Source organism: Pinus tabuliformis, chromosome Q (assembly GCF_031772625.1).
Source record: "Pinus tabuliformis cultivar Carrire ecotype Pingquan chromosome Q, CPIR1, whole genome shotgun sequence".
In the NCBI taxonomy this organism is placed as follows: Eukaryota; Viridiplantae; Streptophyta; class Pinopsida; order Pinales; family Pinaceae; genus Pinus; species Pinus tabuliformis.
Window position 1 is genome coordinate 1139864381 of NC_142296.1, and position 20505 is coordinate 1139884885.

The window sequence follows — 20505 nt, forward strand, 5'->3', positions numbered from 1 at the left end:
TGAGCTTACCTTCTAGGTGATTACAACTTCTCTAATCAACTTGCGATGATATTTTAATTTGCAACACCTAAATCTAGTGCTTAGGCGATTAATACCCACATTCTCCATTTCCTCAACTCTATTATAAGATTTCCTCATCATGGTTTTCTTTTTCTTCTAGGCGCACTCCTTTTCCCACTAAAGATCAATGGGCTTCTTTTCAATTGTAATAATTATTATGTAAATTTCACACAAAGTCAAGATTGTTTTAGATTTTGAGCCATTGAGTCCTTTTTATGGCTACCATAAATTTTCCAACTTTCAAAATTCCTTAAGTCTTCATATCTACTAAAGCCACTAAGTTATCAATTGAAGCCCATATTTTTTGAACTCCTCCACTATAAGGTTTTATAAAATTGTCCTTCCAGTATTGTGTTGATGTTCCTTCTCCTCCTTCTACCCAACATTTTCACTAGTGAAGTTCAATAACAGCTCTTAAAATTTCAATTCTAACCACCTTTTGAGATAAATATACATAAAGCCGAATGCTTTATTCAAAACATCCATAGTCAATTAACAGATAACCATCTCTATAGGTTAAATATATGACTATCTCCACCACACAACAACTATATAAATTCATTATATTTTAATATCTAACTTAATCATAATTTTAAAGTTAAATTAATATATTAAATTGTCAACGATAAATTTATTATATATATATCTATTATTTGTTTGTTTGTTAAGTAACCTTTTCATCACAATTTTTGCCCACAAAATTTCAAACAGATAACTTTTCACCACAAAATACTTTCATAGAAACTTGTTTCCAAATACATAAACTTAAAATTAAAGGAGTTGTCTATAATGCGACTTTTTGAAGATTCCGGTGACGGAATCCGGCGGAAGAATTGAAGTCAAATCTTGATTTCTTGCAGTTAAAATGGTTTTTTAACTGCATATTTGGATTCAGCACCCTGAAAAACCCCTGGGACGCTTTCATTGTGCAGAAACTAGCTATCAAATTTGCGATTCCAATAATTCCTGCCGGATTTCGACCGGAAAAATCCGTCGGAAAAGCTTTCAAAAAGTAGCGTTATAGACAACTGCAAAATTAAATTAATATATTAAATTATTATTATTATTAAGAACACTTGGGCCACTGCGTAGAAAAAATAGCGAACTTTACCGAATGATAATCTTAGATAATTAAGTTTGCATCAATGGAACACTTGCCCTCCTTTGTAGCGCTATTTCGTCTGGCAGATCGACCTGGTATCCAGAAGACAAACCACTGAAGTCGTTTAAGCAGAGGCAATCATCAAAGAGACCTTGGTTTCGATTCGCAAAATTTTATTTTAACTAATTTGTCTTTACTTATATTAAAATTTCATTTCAGAGACGTATGAGACAGCCAAAACATTAAGGGTATTTTGCTCACCGTGGCGGATTTATTTTGATAACAGGCAAGGGGAAGGATAAGCTCAGATCGTTTTCTCCGATTTCGAGTTTTTTAAAGGCCAAGTTGATTTCTGCAAGTGATCAGGTACCCATCTCATCATTTTTATAAATAAGTTACTTGGTTCGTTTTCACCTAATTGTATGCCTTCTCTGATTTTAACTGAAAATGAGTACTGGATGAAATGCTGAAATGGAAGAAAATGCAAACCCCGCTCCCAAAAAAATGTATTTAATGAAATCCGTGCTTGAAAATCATATTTTTAAATCCTACAAGGCATTGCCTGGTTCACATTGTAACATGCAAACGTGGGGAGTCCATTCTCTTGCAAAAAGCTCTGAAAACCCTCTTCGACTGAATATAATTCTACCTTCTTTCTCATGAGGTTCGACGGAGTGGTTTTGAGACTGGTGCGGTCTCCAGTTTGATTCCCTGGGATTGCAATTTAAGTCCGCGGCGTTCCCTACTCAGCTAAATTTCTTTTTGCAAAGAGACAGAGCCCACGGCACTTGTGAAACGATTTGAAAAGGACCACAACCAAACTATTTTGTAGCTGCAATAATGCAAGGAAGTCAAACTTACCAAGTTTGCAAACTTCTGACTTGTGAATAATTTCTCTGCCCTGCTCGATGGCGGATTGATTATAACGTCCCCTGCTTCTGAAGTAACGTGACGGTCGATGGACATTTTCAGCAGAGGACTCGAGCACGATCTCGGAGAAGGGTCGAAATGCCTACGAAGTATTGTTTTATATTCATCAACCTGTGCTTTCTTCTCTGCGGAGGAGTGTAGTCTCTCGAAGAAAAACGAACTGGTCGAAAGGTACATGTGTGAAAAGAATCCGAAAAGTTGAAAGCGACGCGGAGTCTTTTGCATTGTGGGCAAGCAAGAATCTGATCTGGACCACATTCAGTCTTTGGACCACTGGAAGTCCAGGGTTCTGATTCAGATTTTTGTCCGATGCAAAGTAAATCTAAAGGGAAATAACAGGTAGCATACATTACAAAGTTACAAACCATAATCGCCCAGTTCTGATATCTTCGTGTTTCTACACAGAAGATACAGGCTATTGACTCTAGGTGAACCGCTGCTAGGAAAAGCCGTCAAGAAATACCTGCTGTAAAAACCGCAAGAAGGTTGCCGCTGCAGGTCTGGTGACATTTGGAAAGTGGTGCCATTAGGCAGAGACTATTGAAACATCAAACAAAAGGAAATAATTATTCTGCCCGGTTCTAGGCACCGAGCGCAGACAGCAACAGTAGAGGCAAACCAGGAAAAGAAGAGAGGATGCACTCTAAGTGTTTGATGAATCAACTGTATAACAACTGAAGTTACAGTCCCTGTTTGTGTAGTATTTTTACAGGACTTCTGATGGACCTACACATGGACGTTAACCAATTCCTTGTAATCTTGTCAGAGCCTCCAGCTTCGCCTGAACCCGTAGTAATAGTGGCTGAAGGTCAAGGGGTATAGCTTGAATGAAAAAACCATGGAGTCAAGTTTTTCATTTTGGACTACCCAAGTAAAACAAATTTTGCAGAAAATGGAATTTCTGGAAACTGAAAACAACAAGCTCCGTTCTGAAATACACACCCTCTCTAGCAGAGTTTCGGAGGTGGAAGGGGATAATTTATCCCTTAAGAAGATATTACATGAAAGCAAAGAGCAGGAAAATATCCATCCTCCAAATGATACGTTGCATGCAGAAATTCTCGACCTTAAAAGCAAGCAGGAAGAAATCTGATCCCAATAGGCCACCTTCAAACAAGAAACTGAGACACACATCAATTCTTGGGCACAGGTGGTTCGGGAAAAGGATAAAACTCCTACCCCTCTTGCAGTAGTTGAGGAGGTGGTGCAAGCAAAACTTGTGGAAGAATGCACCAGATGAGTGAGAGAATTGAATCTCAAGGTGAGAGGTCTCCCCTTACCTCACTCCTCTCTGGATCCTATGGAAGTGGGGGCTAGGTTCCTTTAGGATACCCTTAGCCTCCCTGATACAACGCTGGACAGACCCTGGTTGGGCTACGACTCCACTCTCTTCCTCAGGTTTTGGACTGCATCTGATCGACTCTGTGCCCTCAGGGCTAAGCGGAAGTTGTTTTCTCTCCCCAACAAGATTTTCTTGGATGAGGACCTCACTCGAGCACAGGTTGCAGAACTTAAACAATCCAGAGAATAGGTTATGGTAGCACGACAGGCAGGGAAATGGGCAGTTATCAGGAATCTTCGGGCAGTCATTCGGGACTCCTTCCCACCTGGGTGGGAACCCCGAACTGGAGGTTCCAAATGACGGGCCCGCTTGGGGAGACGACAAGGTACAAGCATCTCTATTCGTTGTTGGAATGGCAATGGATCTTTCTGGTCATCGCCGAGACTTTTGTATGACACTCTCGAATCAACGAACATCCTCTTCGTGACCGAGACTCATGCAAGCCCTGTTCGACCTCTCCCAGATATCACAGGTTACCATTGGTTCTCAGTTTGTCGGTAGGAGACGAGGAGCTTGGGAGGGGTCAGAGCAATGTTACTTGGGAGCGGGAGCGGAAGCGGGGAGCGGGAGCGGAAGCGGGAGCGGGAGCGACCATTTTCAGAAGCTCCCGGTTTGGGAGCGAATCCCGGAGCGATTTTTTAAAAATATATATAATTTTTATATTTTTTAATTTTTGATACATATATGTCAACAAAAACATGTAAAATGATGAATTAGATATAAAAAACATAAAAAAACATAGATTGAACCATATAACAACAATCATCTAAAAGTTATAATCTTCATCAACCACGTCCGCAAGTTAGTAACATAGTAACATACAACATATTGAGTCTCATGATTCATCAATCTTAAAGTTTCAAGCTTTCAAAATTCAATATATAACATTTATCATCATTGATCACCAAAGTTGTACTTGTAAGCTAAGTGTAACCATTACAACAAATAATATCTAACATGAAATGAAATGTTATAAAATGAAACGAAATGAAACAACTTTCAACTTTCATGAAGCATCATATTCATAATTCATTACTAATGAGTTATAATTGCCAACTTCAAACTTAAATTGTCATATATTGTTTAAAAAAATATCATAATAAATATGAAAGAGTCAATAGTTATAAAAGCTACTAGAAACTAGAGAAGAGAAGTAAATCTATTATCTATTTCTTATGCTTGGGCCTCTTGCCACCACGAGAAATGTCTAATTTTTTAGTCTTGTTGCAAAATCAGGATCTTTGTCATTAATATCACCCTCCAAGCATTAATATCCAGAGGTATCTTTGTCATTACCTTTGTATCTGTATAGGGATCTTTGTCATTAATATCACCCTCTAAGCATTAACATAAGATAGAAAAAGCATAGCATGTCAAGTCAAGATTTTGTTTGAGTGATGCGTACATTTTTAGAAGGGTCATGATAGAGGAGTTCGACAACCAATGTCACTAACATCAAGGTACATAGAGGGATTGGTACTCTTGATTAAATATGAGTTCCATACCCTAATACATGACAAAATTCAATGGAAACATTGCAATCCCCCAATCCTGAAATCCTGAAAAACTGATAAGTCTGCTGGATTTTGAATGAAATCTAAAATTCTACTTTCTCCATATGAAATCCAATGAGGACGAAACCACTCTCAAACATCCTGAGTCATTTCATGGTAATGTTAAAAATTTAAGTAAAAGGATGAAAATGAAAATTAAAGAAAATGTCACTTTTACTTTAAGAATTTAACATTACCATGAATAGCATATCAATACTAGGGCCTAGACTTGATCATTAAGTTGCCCCACTCAAAAACTATTTGTTTCTTTCAAAAAAAATTGCATTTCGAACATTACTACAAAAAAAAAATGCAAAAAAGGCAAAACGCTCCCGAAAATGCTCCCGAAAAGGCAGGGAGCGAAATTTTTTTTAGGGAGCGCGCTCCCGAAATCGGGAGCGATTTCGGGAGCGCGCTCCCGACCCGCTCCCGCCCGGAGCGCGGATCGGGAGCGGGAGCGAGAGGGGGGGGGGCGCTCCCCCGCAACACTGGGTCAGAGGATCAGGTGGAGTTGCTTGTTTGGCTAGTAACTCACTCCGAAACAGGGTATTGGTGGTAGTCAAAGACAAGTTTTCCAGGTTTATGTGGATTCATATTAGCGTCGGAGTCTCTTGTCCAAGGGAGATCTACATTGCAGTCTGTTACTTTCCCCCAACCTCTTCACCATTTGCCATCCATAATGGCTCAAATGGGGACCCCTTTATAGACTTGTACACCGGCATCACCCAATACTATGTTGTTGGGGAAGTCATCCTCCTAGGTGACTTCAATGCTCGTACTAGAGATCTCCAAATCCCTCTCCATTATTGATCAAAGGATGTGTTTTGTACCTAGGGGATAAGTCCAGATTCAGTTGGGCTTCAGCGGATGTGAGATGATGCTTTGGGGCCCACAATAATTTATGGTAAGCATCTATTGTAGTTGGGGGAATCACAGGAGTTGTTAATTTTAAATGGTCTTCCCTGTTTCCCAGACTCTCTCTTTTTCACGTGTCGGCCATATGGCGGGGGTGCAAGTGTAGTTGATTATGTTCTTGCTAGCCAAAACTTGCTCCCTTTTATTCGCCATCTCTTGGTCTCCCCCATCCCCCTTGCCGATCATGCATTTCTTTCCTTCTCTCTTCGGTTTGATCCTCCCCTTCCACCTCATCCTTCGCCCACCCCGAACCACCTTTCGATTTGACGAAGGCGACCTTGACATCTTCTCCTCTACCCTATGCAAGATGCTCCCATCAGAGACCCAGTTCTCGTTGCTTGATTATGCTTCCACCAAATACACCTGTATTTCATCTGCCATTTGGGAAGCAACACTCAAATCCTTCCCTCACTCCACTCGTTCCACTTCCACCTCCCGAAATGTTGGATCTTGCCCCATGAACAAATGGTATGATGACGAATGCAAGACTTTACATCGAGAATTTCGATATGCTTTCACCCACTCTCAACCCTTCTACCCTGACCTCAAAGCTTCTTACCATCGTCTCCTTCGTCGCAAGAAACGACTCTTTGTCTCTCATAGAAGACGAGAACTTTCTGCTCTCCTTGCCCACTCCCCTAAACAATTCTGGCATACCATCCTTCCCCGACGCTCCCCTCTTCCATCTGACCTCGACCCTACATCCATGTTCTCTCACACTTCCAACCTTTATGATATTCCGGGGCAGGGCCAAGTTCATGTTACCTCCCCACCCCCTTCCTATTACCTATTCTCAGATAAAGATATTAGAGAGGCCATTTGGGTGATGAATAACAACAAAGCAGTCGATGAGGAAGGCTATCAAGCAAAGTTCTTTAAACACGGTTTCTGTGCTTTGGTTAGTTACTTGGCTGATCTCTTCAACCATGTAGTCCGTGAAGGTTTTCCACCGGCATGGTCACACCACATCATCAACCCGATCCACAAATCAGGGTCTAGCTCAAATCCCAATAACTATAGAATGATCATGGTGGGCTACACATTCTCGAAGTTGTATGCTACTGTTCTACATAGGAAGCTCTCCAGTGACCTTGAGCAGAGACAACTCAGAGCTAGGGGACATGCAGGTTTTTGACCAGCTCATCAGACCATTGACCACATCTTCACCCTCTGTGCCGTTATTGAGGAGGCACTACATCGCTCTTCGAAAGTCTACTGTTGTTTCGTAGATTTTTGGAAAGCTTTTGACTCTGTTCCGAGGGAAGCCTTACTCCAGAGACTCAGAGATATTGACATCTCGGCGACCTTGTTGACAGCTATTACGCCCCTATATGAGTTCGTCCTTGGTCGTCTTTGCATGATTCATGGGATGTCTGATTTCATCCAAAGCACTATTGGGGTTAAACAGGGTTGTCCATTGTCCCCTACCCTGTTTGGGATCTATATTGATGAGTTGGAGGCTTTTCTACACGAGCATATCCAGGACACTGATGGTTGCCTTCTTCACCAGGTCATGATATCTATTCTACTCTTTGCTAACAACATGGTCCTCCCCTCCTCATCTCCAGATGGATTACAGAGGCAGTTTGATGCCTTAGCTCTGTTTTGCGATCTTCGACAGTTGACGGTCAACCTGGGTAAAACTAAGGTTATGATCTTTAATGGGGTGAAGAAAACTTCAGACCTTCACTTCCTATTCAGAGGGGAGGAGGTTGATATTACCAGCACATATACGTACTTGGGGGTGCAATTCTCAGGTCCCCGCTTCAGTTTGCGACTAGCGCTTCAGCCTCGGATCAACAAAGGATATGGATCCTTAGCCCTTCTCAAGAGACAGTGCTTTCGACATCACTTCCAGGACATCTCGTCCAAGATGAGCCTCATGGACACCTTGATCCGTCCCACTGTTCTATATGGCTTAGAGATTTGGGGACCGTCTTTACTTGAGTCAGATTGGGCTTCAGTTGAGAGAGTCTAGACTCTTCTTCTCCGCCACATCATTAGATGCAAACAGACAATACCTCAGCACATCATCCTTGCAAAGTTTGGAGCTCAGCCCTTTTGGCTTGAGACAGTCTTTAGTTTGGTTTCATTCTTGCATCATGTCCGGGGATTTGTAGACTCGATAAAGAGTAGGGAACGTTACCATTACTTGGCATATTGCTCTTTTGAGACTATTGCTCGTGCTCGTTCTACTCCCTCGCGCTGGGCTAGATGTTGGTTTATAGGAGTTTCAAATCTCTTAGAGTCAGTGGGCATTCAATTGGATCGTCTCCCTCTTTTCCGATATTCCTTGGATGCTCTTGGTCATCTTCTACCTACTAGACAAGAGTTGAACAAGATCATCAGGGAGGACATCTACAAGCAGTTCGTCTAGGTCACCTCGGTCAATCCTCTAGGAGGGTTGCGCCCAAAGATGGCCTTCTACACTGAGCACTTCTTGGAGTTGAGAGACAAGCTCATTATTCCACTCCAGTATACATTTCACCACTAGATGCATGCTCTTTGCATTCCTCTAGGCCAATTCAGAGTAGGTTCTCATAGACTTCGGGTAGAGACGAACCACCAAATTGATAGACCAGACAAAATCTGCCAGGTATGTCATTTACAGGAAGTAGAGACTGAGGTGCACTTCATTTTTGGATGCCCTATCTACTACGAGATTAGAGGAAGGTTCCATTGCTTGTTTAGAGACTCTCAGACCCTCACAGATATTTTTAGGTATCCTGATCAGAGATGTTTGGCCCTATATATGCAGGAGGTTCTCAGGGTCCGAGCACATATTCTTCAGCGTCCCATTAGACTAGACCCCACACAGAGGATCACGACATTTTTCAGGGTACTACCTTCAAACATGGGCACAAAGAGAACGGTTTGCTTTGCATATATACCCATTGGACAATTTGCTAGAGTTTATAGTGAGACTTCAGCTTGCAATGCATACAAATGCACATAAAAGTTTTCTTCAGAAAGTGAGATAACTGTGTTTTGAACTGGAATCCATGCTTTGGCATTCAGATCAGTCATTTTTTATTGGAGGGCAACAAATATAACAACCCACTTTGCATTATTTATTTTCATTTTTTGGGGGATTTTTGTCAAGAGTTTTTGATCATTTTGTATAGTTTCATAGTTTGGCATTAGGCTTATCAATTTCTAGTTGTAAGTTTCCCTGTTTAAAGCACAAAAGGTTTACTAAAATCGGAGTATCAACCCACATTGCATTATATATTTTCATTTTTTTGGGGATTTTTGTCAAGAGTTTTTGATCATTTTCTATAGTTCCATAGTTTGGCGTTAGGCTTATCAATTTGTAGTAGTAAGTTTTCCTGTTTAAAGCACAAAAAGTTTACTAAAATTAGAGTATCAGATAGGATGTGATGTAGTGAGCAAGGTCTTTTGGCTTGTGCCTTAGCCAGTGAAGACCTTGAAGTGTCTTTCTATTAGTATAAGTGCAAGCTCATGAGTTAGACTTTAGTTAGGATGAGTTATTTCCTGTTTACTGAAATAATCATCAAGTTAGCATGTGTAGAGTTGGAGCTTTAGTTAAGTGGGGTGTTCATCAGTTTGACTATAGAACGAAGTGGAAATTAGGAGTTCAGTTCAGGATGAGTTGGGACTTCAGTCTTGATTGAAGGAAGGATGAGTTATGACTCCAGTGATGATTGGGGAGAGAACCAATTTGACTTAGTTAACTAGTCACTCACAACTCAAGTTCTAAATTTGTGACTTGTCTAATTATAGCATGGATTGAATTTATAAAAGGAAGACGAAGGCTCAAAATTATTGATTGTTGTCTTGCACGAGTTTGTGTGTGAGAGAGTTCTTTGTTGAGGCAACACATTTTGGAGGAGCTAATACTCAATTTGTAGAGAGCTTCCTTGTTGCAAATTTGCACTAGGAAATATGAGTCGAGCCCTAAGTAATAGGGAGTCCCCTGTGCTAGGAAATAGGCAGCCTATGTGGAAGGAAATCAAGCCTATCTCAACACAAGGAAGCAGGTGAGCAGAGGTCGAGTATATATAGGGTGTGTCCAGCTAGTATAGTGTGAGGACAAGTGTGTTTGCAGGGTCACTGTCTGCCTTGTAAGAAACAAGATTACTCGGTCTCTATCAATAAAGAATACTACAACAAAGAAGGGGTTTCCCAAGAAAAAAATATGGTGTCTCTTGTGTGAGTGTGTTTTATCTCAGCGTTTTTATTCCACTGCTTATCTAGTGTTGGGAAATTCTATGTCTTGGTGAAAATAAATTAGTTTCAGATTGTTCGCCACAGTGGTTGCAAATTTTCGTGGAACTTTAACATGGTATCAGAGCAGAGATCAGCATAAAGACCAACACCAGATTGACCAGTCAATGAAGAATGTAGATTAGGCAGAAGCTATGTTGCAGGAAACGTGGTACAGAGGTTCGTTTCCTTATGGAAACTGGTACGAAACGCGTTTCTGGCCGTACTACCACGTTTCTCGAAACGGAAACGTGGCCAGTCGGCTGGAAACGCGTTTCATGGCCGTACGACCCACGTTTTCTCATTAACTTGTGTTTTTTTTTTTAAATTTGTTTTTAAATTTATTTTTAGGGTATGTTAGTGACTTCTAGTTGCTTCTAGATGCGTGTCTAAAGTTATAAAAGTGAATTTTTGCCCTAGTGTTGATATGCAGTTCATCAGGAAGTTTGAGGCATATGCAGTTCATGGTAATGTTAAATTCTTAAAGTAAAAGTGATATTCTCCTTTATTTTTCATTTTCATCCTTTTACTTAAATTTTTAACATTACCATGAAATGACTCAGGATGTTTGAGAGTGGTTTTGCCCTCATTGGATTTCATATGGAGAAAGTAGAATTTTAGATCTCACTCAAAATCCAGCAGACTTATCTGTTTTTCAAGATTTCAGGGTTGGGAGGATTGCAATGTTTCCATTGGATTTTATCATGTACTAGGGTATGGAACTTGTATTTAATCAAGAGAACCAAGCCCTCTATGCAAGGGAAACTCCCAATAGTCAAGATCATGTAGGGTACTAAATCAAGAGCACTAAGGTCGTTCGACTATGTAGGAGGAGACTCCCAATACAACATTGGTCCTTCCAAAGAATGGGATGTGGATGCAGAAAATCTTGATTTGGATCTCTCTATTGCAGCCTTATAGTCTTTATTGTACTTGCAGCCTCATATATTAATATAAATAAAGGTTGATTTTGAGATTTGGATATATAATAAAGGTTGCTTTTGGATATTCCGATATTTTTATTTTCATTATGTGATCATTCATGAGTAAATGTGATGTAAATTAAATCTTAATGTTTAAGTGTAATAAATTATAATGTATCATTTATGCTTTATGATTGCACATATATATATTCGCGTTTCCCCGTTTCCAAAATTTGGGGAGGTCGCGTTTTGTATCGCTTCCCGTTTCGGAAACTTGTACCTGTTTCCCCGTTTCGTGCAACCTAGGGCAGAAGGCTTGCACCAAGTTTTGGAGAGATTTTTTTACAAAAAAAAATTGTTAAAAAAAAAAACAAAAAAGTGTTCGCTTTTCTTTAAGGATAAAAAAAGGAAGTGGGCCGTGGTGGTTGATAGCCCAGCCGCTAGAGCAGTCATCGCCAGGCAACCGACAACCGCGAGATCGGTGGAGAACGCACAACTACCACCAACATTTGTGCGAATAAAAGACCGGCCGGGGCAACGACACACAGGCCCATGCATGAGAAAGACAGCCGACAGGCAGCTTGCTCAGAAAAATAATCGTAGCTGCCACAAGCCATCGACTGCCAACGGAGAATTGAGTAAAGGAAAAGCCGACAGACAGATTGACTGAAAACCCGTGGACAAAAACTGCGAGCATAGTGGTGGCTTGGGGGCGACATAGCTGAGTAGCTCTGTTATGTAACTAGCTCACAAAATAGAAGAAAAGATAGATCAACGAATTCAAAATTAGCCTCTTCGAGGGGGCAACCTCCTTTTGCATTTACACAAATGAATAATTCTTGGATGATACAAATGACAAAACCTCCTTTCTATATATAGGAGTCTAAGGGGTCACAATATAATCAAAGCCGACATAACAATAATAATATAAGGGCACAACAATAACAATAGTGGGCTTCTATGGGGCACAATAATAACAATATGGGGACAATAGGGGCACAACAATAACAATAAGGGCTACAATGACAATAGTAATGGGGGAATCACTAGTATTATAGGGACCTAACATGCCCTTCTCCTTCAAAAAAGTGTTGTCCTCAATGCTTGAGTAGTTTTGGATGCTTCTGTATAAAATTCTCACCCTCCCATGTGGAATCTTCAGCGGGTAAGTTCTTCCACTTGATGAGATACTCCGAAATTGATCGATTTCGTAGCTGTTGAGTTCTTATTTCTGTGACTGCTTCAGGTTCCAATATGATTTTTCCTTTCTCGTCAAGTTCTGGCAATATTGTATTATAGGGACGTAACAAGCTCAATAGGCAATCCACGAAGAATATGATTGATGCAGGTAGACGTAGACGGTTGACTGCATTTTGAACAGGTAGAGACCATTGCGCAGGGAGTGAGGTCGAGTGGTAGAGAGGTTGTGTTAAGGCACGAACAATATAGGAGAGTGGACATGAGCAACTGGAGAGCCAAGCAACTGACAACTGACAAAGGCTAGCCACCATGCAAATTAGCGTGACAGGAGATAGAGCATGTACTGAGAGTGGCTTCAGCAGTAGGGAAAAGTTAGTAGCTGAGGGGATCCAGGCTGAGCCACAGATAGCCGCTAGTTAGTGCTACATGTGAGGTCTAGCTGCTTGTAGCAGCAGTAGTGCACGAGGTCCACTCATAAATATGTAGATTAGAGTTGCAGCGAAGTGTGTGGTTGGTGTAGAAAGCAAACAAAAAGGTCTACGTGCATGGGGAACAGGTAGTCGGGGTTCAACATGTGGAGGTGTGCCACAGGGGACAGTGACAACACATCTCAGGTAGCCATAGAGCAGTATGGAAGATCATGTTGCAGGTAAAGTGGCATACTGGGCATGATCAATCAACTATGAGGTGCAATGGCCAGCAAGAGTTGTTGGGCATGGGATTTGCTGCGACATGCATGGGCTAACAGTTGCTGGCAGTCAATAGATGGTATGAAGGACAGTACTGACAACCAACAGGATTGGCGAAGGTTTGCCCTCAGAGGGAGAGAGGGAGATCATACTAATCAGGGGATTGGTAGTAGAATTCTTGGGTGTCTCAAAGGACCGAGACAAACCCATAACAGTGCTAGAAAAACTTCGCACAAGATCGATATTAGTGACAGAGATTGAGCAGGAGGCTCTGAAGACTGAGTTGATACCGGAGACTCAGTATTCTAATCTGGAAGATGGGTAGGAGGCCTCTTCCAAATCTGTTAGGACTAGTTGGTATGAGCTAACATTGATGGATGCTCAGGAACAGGATCCTAGGAGCATGTTTGGAAAGAACATGTCTTCAAATCAGATTCCACAAAATAAAGTAGGGAAGTCTTCCAGTTCAGAGGGAGAAACTACAACAACGAATGGCATGGTGGTGTTGAAGACTTATCCAAGTGGAATGGGTTCTTCTAGAAGTAGCTGCCTCGCTAAGAGGCAGTGTTGAAAATGTAGGAGCAAGGTCTTCCAGCTTGTGCCTTAACCAATGAAGACCTTGAAGTGTCCTTCAATTAGTATGAGTGCAATCTCATGAGTTAGACTTTAGTTAGCATGAATTATTTCCAGTTTATTGGAATAATCATCAAGTTAACATGCGTAGAGTTGGAGCTTCAGTTAAGTGGAGTCTTCATCAGTTTGACTACAAAACAAGGTTGTGGTTACGAGTTTAGTTCAGGATGGGTTGGGACTTCAGTCTTTGATTGATGGAAGGACGAGTTATAACTCCAATGATGATTGGAGAGAGAACCAATTTGACTTAGTTAACTAATCAATCACAACTCAAGTTCTAAATGTGTAACTTGTTTAATTAAAGTAGGGATCGAATTGATAAAGGGAGGACGAAGGCACAAAATTATTGATTGTCTTGTACAAGTTTGTGTGTGAGAGAGTTCTTTGTTGAGGTAGTGTATTTTGGAGGAGCCAATATGTAGTTTGTAGAGAGCTTCCTTGTTGCAGATTTGCACTAGGAAATTGGAGATGAGCCCTAAGTAATAGGGAGTCCCCTGCGCTAGGAAATAGGCAGCTTGTGTGGAAGGAAATCAGGCCTATCTCAGTGCAAGGAAGTGGGTAAGCAGAGGTCGAGTGTATGTAGGGTGTGTCTAGCTAGTATAGCGTGAGGACAAGTGTGTTCTCTGGGTCACTGTCTGCCTTGTAAGAAACTAGATTGTGTAGTCTCTATTAATAAAGATTACTACCACAAAGAAGGGGTTTCCCAGTTGGGTTGCCCAAGAAAAAATTATTGTGTCTCGTGTGACTACGTTTTATCTTTGCGTTTGTATTCCGTTGCTTATCTAGTGTTGAGAAATTCTGTTTCTTGGTGAAAATAAATTAGTTTCAGATTGTTCATCATAACAATTGCATAATTTTGTGGAACTTCAACACATGGGGTATTGTGGGGCCAAAAATCAAATAAGGAATGTCCTCATCTAGGGTGTGCTCCAACGTGTGCTTGATGTACCTGTACAGTCTGGCATGGACATAAACATACTCCCCGATTGGGGGATGTTCCCGGTAGAGTGGCCGTACCTCTTGGAAAATGCTTAAAAATGTGAAATTCCTTACATTGCATTTAAGTGTACAATTTCCAATTTGGAACATTTTTCATCACAGGCGAGTAATACAAACATTCAACCAGCTATACCTATAGTTTGAGTACACAATTTCTAATAGGTGAGTAATGCAAACATCCACCTAGATATACCTGTACTGGACGGAAAAGATAATCCATTTCTCTCTCGGATAATCAAATAGCCATGGATTATGAACATCTCCTATTGTTCTGGATATTCAAAGATTGTTCTTATGGGATTTCTTCATTGTCACAATTTTTTTCCTCTATGTAACTCCTTCAAATTGACTATACTTACTGGGTTGACTTTTAAATTTGGGTTATCAGTTTTGCTTGATAATCCTTTTTTTTGCTGGTTTATTTTTTGATCCCTTTTGTGTTTGGAAGCCTTTCAGGGATTGGATTTACACTGATAACTGAAGGATTGCCTTTCTTTAAATGAGGTCTTTTACCTCTTGAAACCTAGCTCGATCTATAAACAATAGCTATTGAACTGTATTTTCATAATCTAAAACTAATCTCTACGTGTAATAACCTAGATTCAGTGTTGTCTTCTTTGGTGATCATTTACTCAAAGCCATCCGATGGAAATTCTAGCAGAAGTAAGTGGCCATTGTTTTTCCCTGCTCTCATTCAAGAGAGTGAATTTGCCCAGTGAGTTATCCATTGCTTCCAACAAATTTGGTTCCAAAAGGTACATGGGGAGATTTATGTTCTCACCCATACAGGCATGGAAAATATAGGTGTTTGCAAGGTCAAAATATGGAAACCAAGGTTTGAAAAAGAGGCCAGAACTGCCGTAGAACCGGGGGCCATCCTTTAATCTGTGATTTCTATCTTTGGGAAAACTTGAAACATAAATTAAACCGTGACAACATAAGATAGCTCAGATAAGATAAGATAATTTTATTAATGTCCAATGCATGACCACAAAAGCAGGTCAATGGGACTGAAGAATACATCTATGAGTACGATGTGGGAGTGCAAATGCAACTCCTATAAAATACCAAAGCTAAAACTAGGATGAAATGAAGTAAAGAAAGATACAACAATAGGACAACCTCAAAACATGTATATAATAGGATCAAAGGCCCCCGGTGATGTAGAAGACTAAGGGAATAAGTTCAGGGCTGAAGGTTGCTGATGTCAAGAATGCCTGAGTGTGATAGTTGATGGCTATGGGGGTGACAGTAGTGCTGGCTTGCCATTGGATTCATCTAGATCCAATAGGGTGCCTGTTTGCACGATCTTGGGGGGGATGTAGAAACGAGGGATACTCTTAGCATTCAAGGTTGAAGAAAAGAAGCTCTAGATAAGTCTCTAGCTGCTCCATTGGGGCTGGGGAGGAGTTCGTCATTGGGGGACACTCTAGTTAGGAACTATTTGGAACTAATCCTTTCAATGCTCTGGGTGTGAGTGAACTGTTGTGCTGTTCGACACCTCCGCAATGGTCTCGAGGATATTGGTTGACCTTCCAAAGGGGGGAGGGGGGGGGCCGCTAAGGGGAGACCCAATGTCTCATTGTTTTACTATTTGAAATACTCTAGAACTTAGCTCATCGCTTGTTGCTTCAATCAATTGGATCAACCTAGAAGTATGATGTGATGGTCAAGATTGTCCCTGAGTGAGATTTTTGTCTGAATATCTCCTTGATGAAGAGGGTTAGGCATCTCTGGTCAGGACACCGACAAAAGGTAGAGATGTATACTCTTGAGTCTTTATAGAAGCAGTGGTAGTGCCCTTTGATCTCATAGTATAGGGGGCACCTAAAAATGAGGTGCTGCTATGTCTTTGGCTCCTGAAGGTGGCATACCTGACAGATCCACAATTTTTACTTTTTTATTAACTTGACCAGTCTGAAATTGATTTCCAACCATATAGGCATGTAAGAGATAAGTGTGTTTACAGGTTCAAAATCTGGAAACCGAGGTTTGAAAAGGAGGCCAAAACTACCTTAGAACTAGGGGCCATCCATTATGCCACTATTTCTATCGCAAAGAAAAATTGGAATTGAAATAAAACTGCCACGACATAATATAGTTGAGATAGAACAAGGTATTTACTCGGAACGATCCACAATTTTTTTCCTTTTTATTCACTTAGATAGTCTCTTATATTATGTAATAGAATATATGTTTATGCATTTACATGATAGTTACGAAACTGTTGTAATCTGAATAGAAAATAGAAATGACTCTTCAACTCTTTTTTTTAAAGCAGGACTGGTGAATTTGTTTTAAAGTGTCTAAAATGGAATAAGGTTATAGATAAAACTTGCCTACTGTTTCAAAACTTATATTGGTGGCATCATCAGACTATTCCTATCCTCTATAAGACTTTCCTTCGATTTTACATTAGCTACACAGATTCTGGCTTTACAAGTACATTGTTGATAAGACATTCAATATGTATGGATTTACAAAACATTGAGCAGATATATTGTTGTCAATATGATTCCGAGGGAAAAGAAAGTTGATCCAGATCCATTGATTCCTTAGGTTGCTGATCCTTCTCTGTTAATTTTAGGTAACAATGGCATGTTCTATGCTTTAGAGCAATATTACTTCAATTTCTTTATTAGCCCAATATCAATATTCGGATTAGCAATCACATCAACATGATAGTAAAATGCAGATAGAACATAAACATAAACAATAGAAGACAAGCCAAGACAAGAGGACACAAGATGTGGCACTAGCCAGAGACAAACCCCAATGTTGGGAAACCTTTGATCAAATCTTCTTTTAGTCTTCAATAGTTCAGCAGAGAGAGATAGTACAATTTACAAATTTGATAATTTATAACAGCAACAAAAGAGCCCTAATCAAAAAAGTCAACGCTGGTCAACAGGGAAGATTTGACCCTCAGAGATTGAAGAGATATGAAGCTAGTGGCAAACCGTGTAATAACAGGGCGCATCAACTTCTTGTTATTGGTGAATATTCTCATCAAATGAAATACATGCATGACTATATATAAATTTTGTTATGCTTTTTGATGATTCAACAATATCCCTGACAAAAGGAAATTCCCCTATGTCCTCTAACGTCAAGTCAATAGAGTGTGTAGCGCAAGGTGTCCAAAACAAGTTACGACACCTCTCCATAAGCAACCAGCCAGCATCAACATAATTTGCAGCGTTGTCCATTATGACCTATACAACATTTTGTGGACCTACCTCTTGAATAAACATGTCCAACAAATCACATAATAATTGTGCATCTTTGATATGTGTAGATGTATCAACAGATTTCATAAACATTGCCCCCTTGGGACAATTAACCAAGAAGTTAATAAGGGTTCTACTCTTTTGATCAGTCCAACCATCTGACATCACAGTGCATCCCGTGTGTTACCATGATGCCTTGAATTCCTCCAATCTAGCAGTGCAATCAGTGTTTTCATTTTGAAGAATAGGCCCTCTAAAGTCATGCTAGGAAAAGGGGCTTTGTACCCTAGGACAACAATATGAATAGCATCAACTACAGGGAAAATTTTAAGGATGGAAAATGATCTTGAAGTTTATAAACAATGGCGAGTTTCACTAGTCCATAATATGCAAACTATAAAATGTTTATTTATATATTTGTAAATTTATTCAAATTTATAATGATTATATATATATATATATATATATATATATATATATATAATGTTGGTGATTTTAAGGTAAAATAATTTTATATTGTAAGTTTTGGGCGAATCATTTTTAGAAAAAATGGAAATTAGCGATTTTTTTGGTTCTTTTGGAAAAATCATGGAAAATTAGCCCACCTGAGAATATTAGCCCCTAAAATTTTCCATGATCAACTATAGGCTGGTAAAATGGATTGTTCTTGGTAATGTTGAAGGGAATGTCACTCCATAGAAAACACTTACCCATCAACATGTCAGATTCTTCCTTCTTTTTTTGAAGTGTTGACTTGATAGACTTTTGAGCACTAGGTGTGGTTCTAGGAACAAAAAATGATGAGGTAGATGTGGGGCTGGCCATTATAGAAGTTGATGATGAAGAAGTAGAACCATTTTCATGGTCACCTACCACCATTCCACCCCTTGCAATTTGAGTCTTCATAACTTCCTTGTTAATTTTGGATGAATCTTTATCATCTAATGATTTGATGGCAATACAAATGATTTTTGGAGATGCTTTTTTGCAAAGTCCTACGTCATGTCCCAGAATTTGTCCAAGTTGGTATTTCAATCGGAATATTCCCCCTGTCATATGATTCCCACACAACTTGCAACTCAAATTTTGTCTATCAAACCCCCCATCGGGTTTACCATATTCCCACATAGGGTCCAAATGTCTTGGCATGTTTATTGAATTCTTTAATGTAAGATTGAACCTAGGGCACAAGAAGAATTTTAAGAAATAAAATTAAAAATCAACATTTTTACAATAAAAAACCCTCTCCACTCAATGAAACAATAATGGCAGAAAAACACACCCCTAACCCTAGCAAAATCATGGAAAATAAATAAGCGACTGAAACCCAACCAAAAACAAGGAAAAAACAAAAAAAGCAGGGCTGAATTTGATGCCCATACCTCCCAATTTGCGGCCTGTTGGGGAAAGTCGGTGCACAATCTAATTTTCTTTGATTGGGATCCTCTTTAGGCTTAGTGGATTCGTTCTCCTACTTCTCTGCTTTCTAACCTGATCGCTATTTGCAAAAATGAGATTAAAAAAAACCCATGAAATTATTTTATAAACAAGTTTGGGCACGGACTAGCGATTTTTTGCCATTGACTCACGATAAAATCACGATTTTTTTGTTGGGGAAAAAATTGCTGAAAAAATCGGACCTTTGAAAAAACCAGGATTTTCCGATTTTACTGCAATGTTTGCAACAATGAGTTATAGTTCGCATGCTTGTCACCAACCTAGCTTTAATGCTAGCCTCTAATCCTATAGTTGCCATTGCCATGCAAAACTTGGAAGGGATGGTCTTAAGGTATGATTGAAAGACTTTGAGCCCCATTTTTCTTAAGTGTTTCTTGTGGCAGATATATTGCTCCATTAGCCAAATCATCTGTCCCCTCATTGTTCTTTCTCAAGATACGATAAAAGGAGTTTTTGGGAAGCTTCTTTGAAGTTTGAACGCTTTGTGACTGTGGAGAGAATTGAAGGTAGCTTGAAGTCTTTTGGAAGTCCCCGAAGGGATAATGCCTTTATGATGAGCCTTGAATCTCATAAAACTACCAGATCTCTTATTCCCAAACCTATGACAATGGGTAGTCCCTGCAGTAAAGTGTAAGCCTCTGCTTGGTTATATGTTACAAATCCAAGCTCTCAGGCATAGGCGGATTACCGTTTTCCTTCAGGGCCATAAATGACCCCTCTTGCTTCTGCCATCCCTGAATTTTCAACTTCTTGTGATCAGTTGATCCTCCTCATTTTGTCTGTTTTGATGCTCAGTCCTTTGCATCTGCATCTGCAATGGCAAGTGCACTGCACTTTGTGGAGCAACAAGCTTGTCTTGTGGGTCAGCTACAATCTGCAAGCTTCTGCAATGGCAAGTGCACTGCACTTTGCGAAGCAACAAGCTTGTCTTGTGGGTCAGCTACAATCTGTAAGCTTCTGTTAACAAATCTACAGATTCTTATTGTGCTACTCACCAAATATTTTATCTTGTGAAACCCACAACTTAAAGGCAGCTCTTGCAAGACCCTGCAAACTGGTCTTGTGAAGCCCACAAAAAGGGTGCAAGTTCAGGTTGCAGCTGCCATGAACTTCCCATAACATTGCAAATATTTAGACTGCACTATTTACAATTATCATCATCATTATTATTATTTTTTAAATAGGGATTTTTAAATATAAAAAGCCTTTTAAGTAAATCCTAAGATAAAGTAATCTATAAAATA

The 20505-nt window shown here is 39.9% G+C and overlaps 1 long non-coding RNA gene across 4 annotated transcripts in view; it reads left to right on the forward strand.

The window, feature by feature from the left end:
- Window positions 1-1143: 1143 nt before the first annotated feature.
- LOC149223593 (uncharacterized) overlaps window positions 1144-20505 on the forward strand; it is a 28490-nt gene continuing 9128 nt past the window's right edge. For all 4 annotated transcript variants that reach the window (XR_016249478.1, XR_016249476.1, XR_016249477.1 and 1 more), the window contains exons 1-2: window positions 1144-1296; window positions 1449-1528. This is a non-coding gene — a long non-coding RNA (uncharacterized LOC149223593). The remainder of the gene's footprint in view (window positions 1297-1448; window positions 1529-20505) is intronic.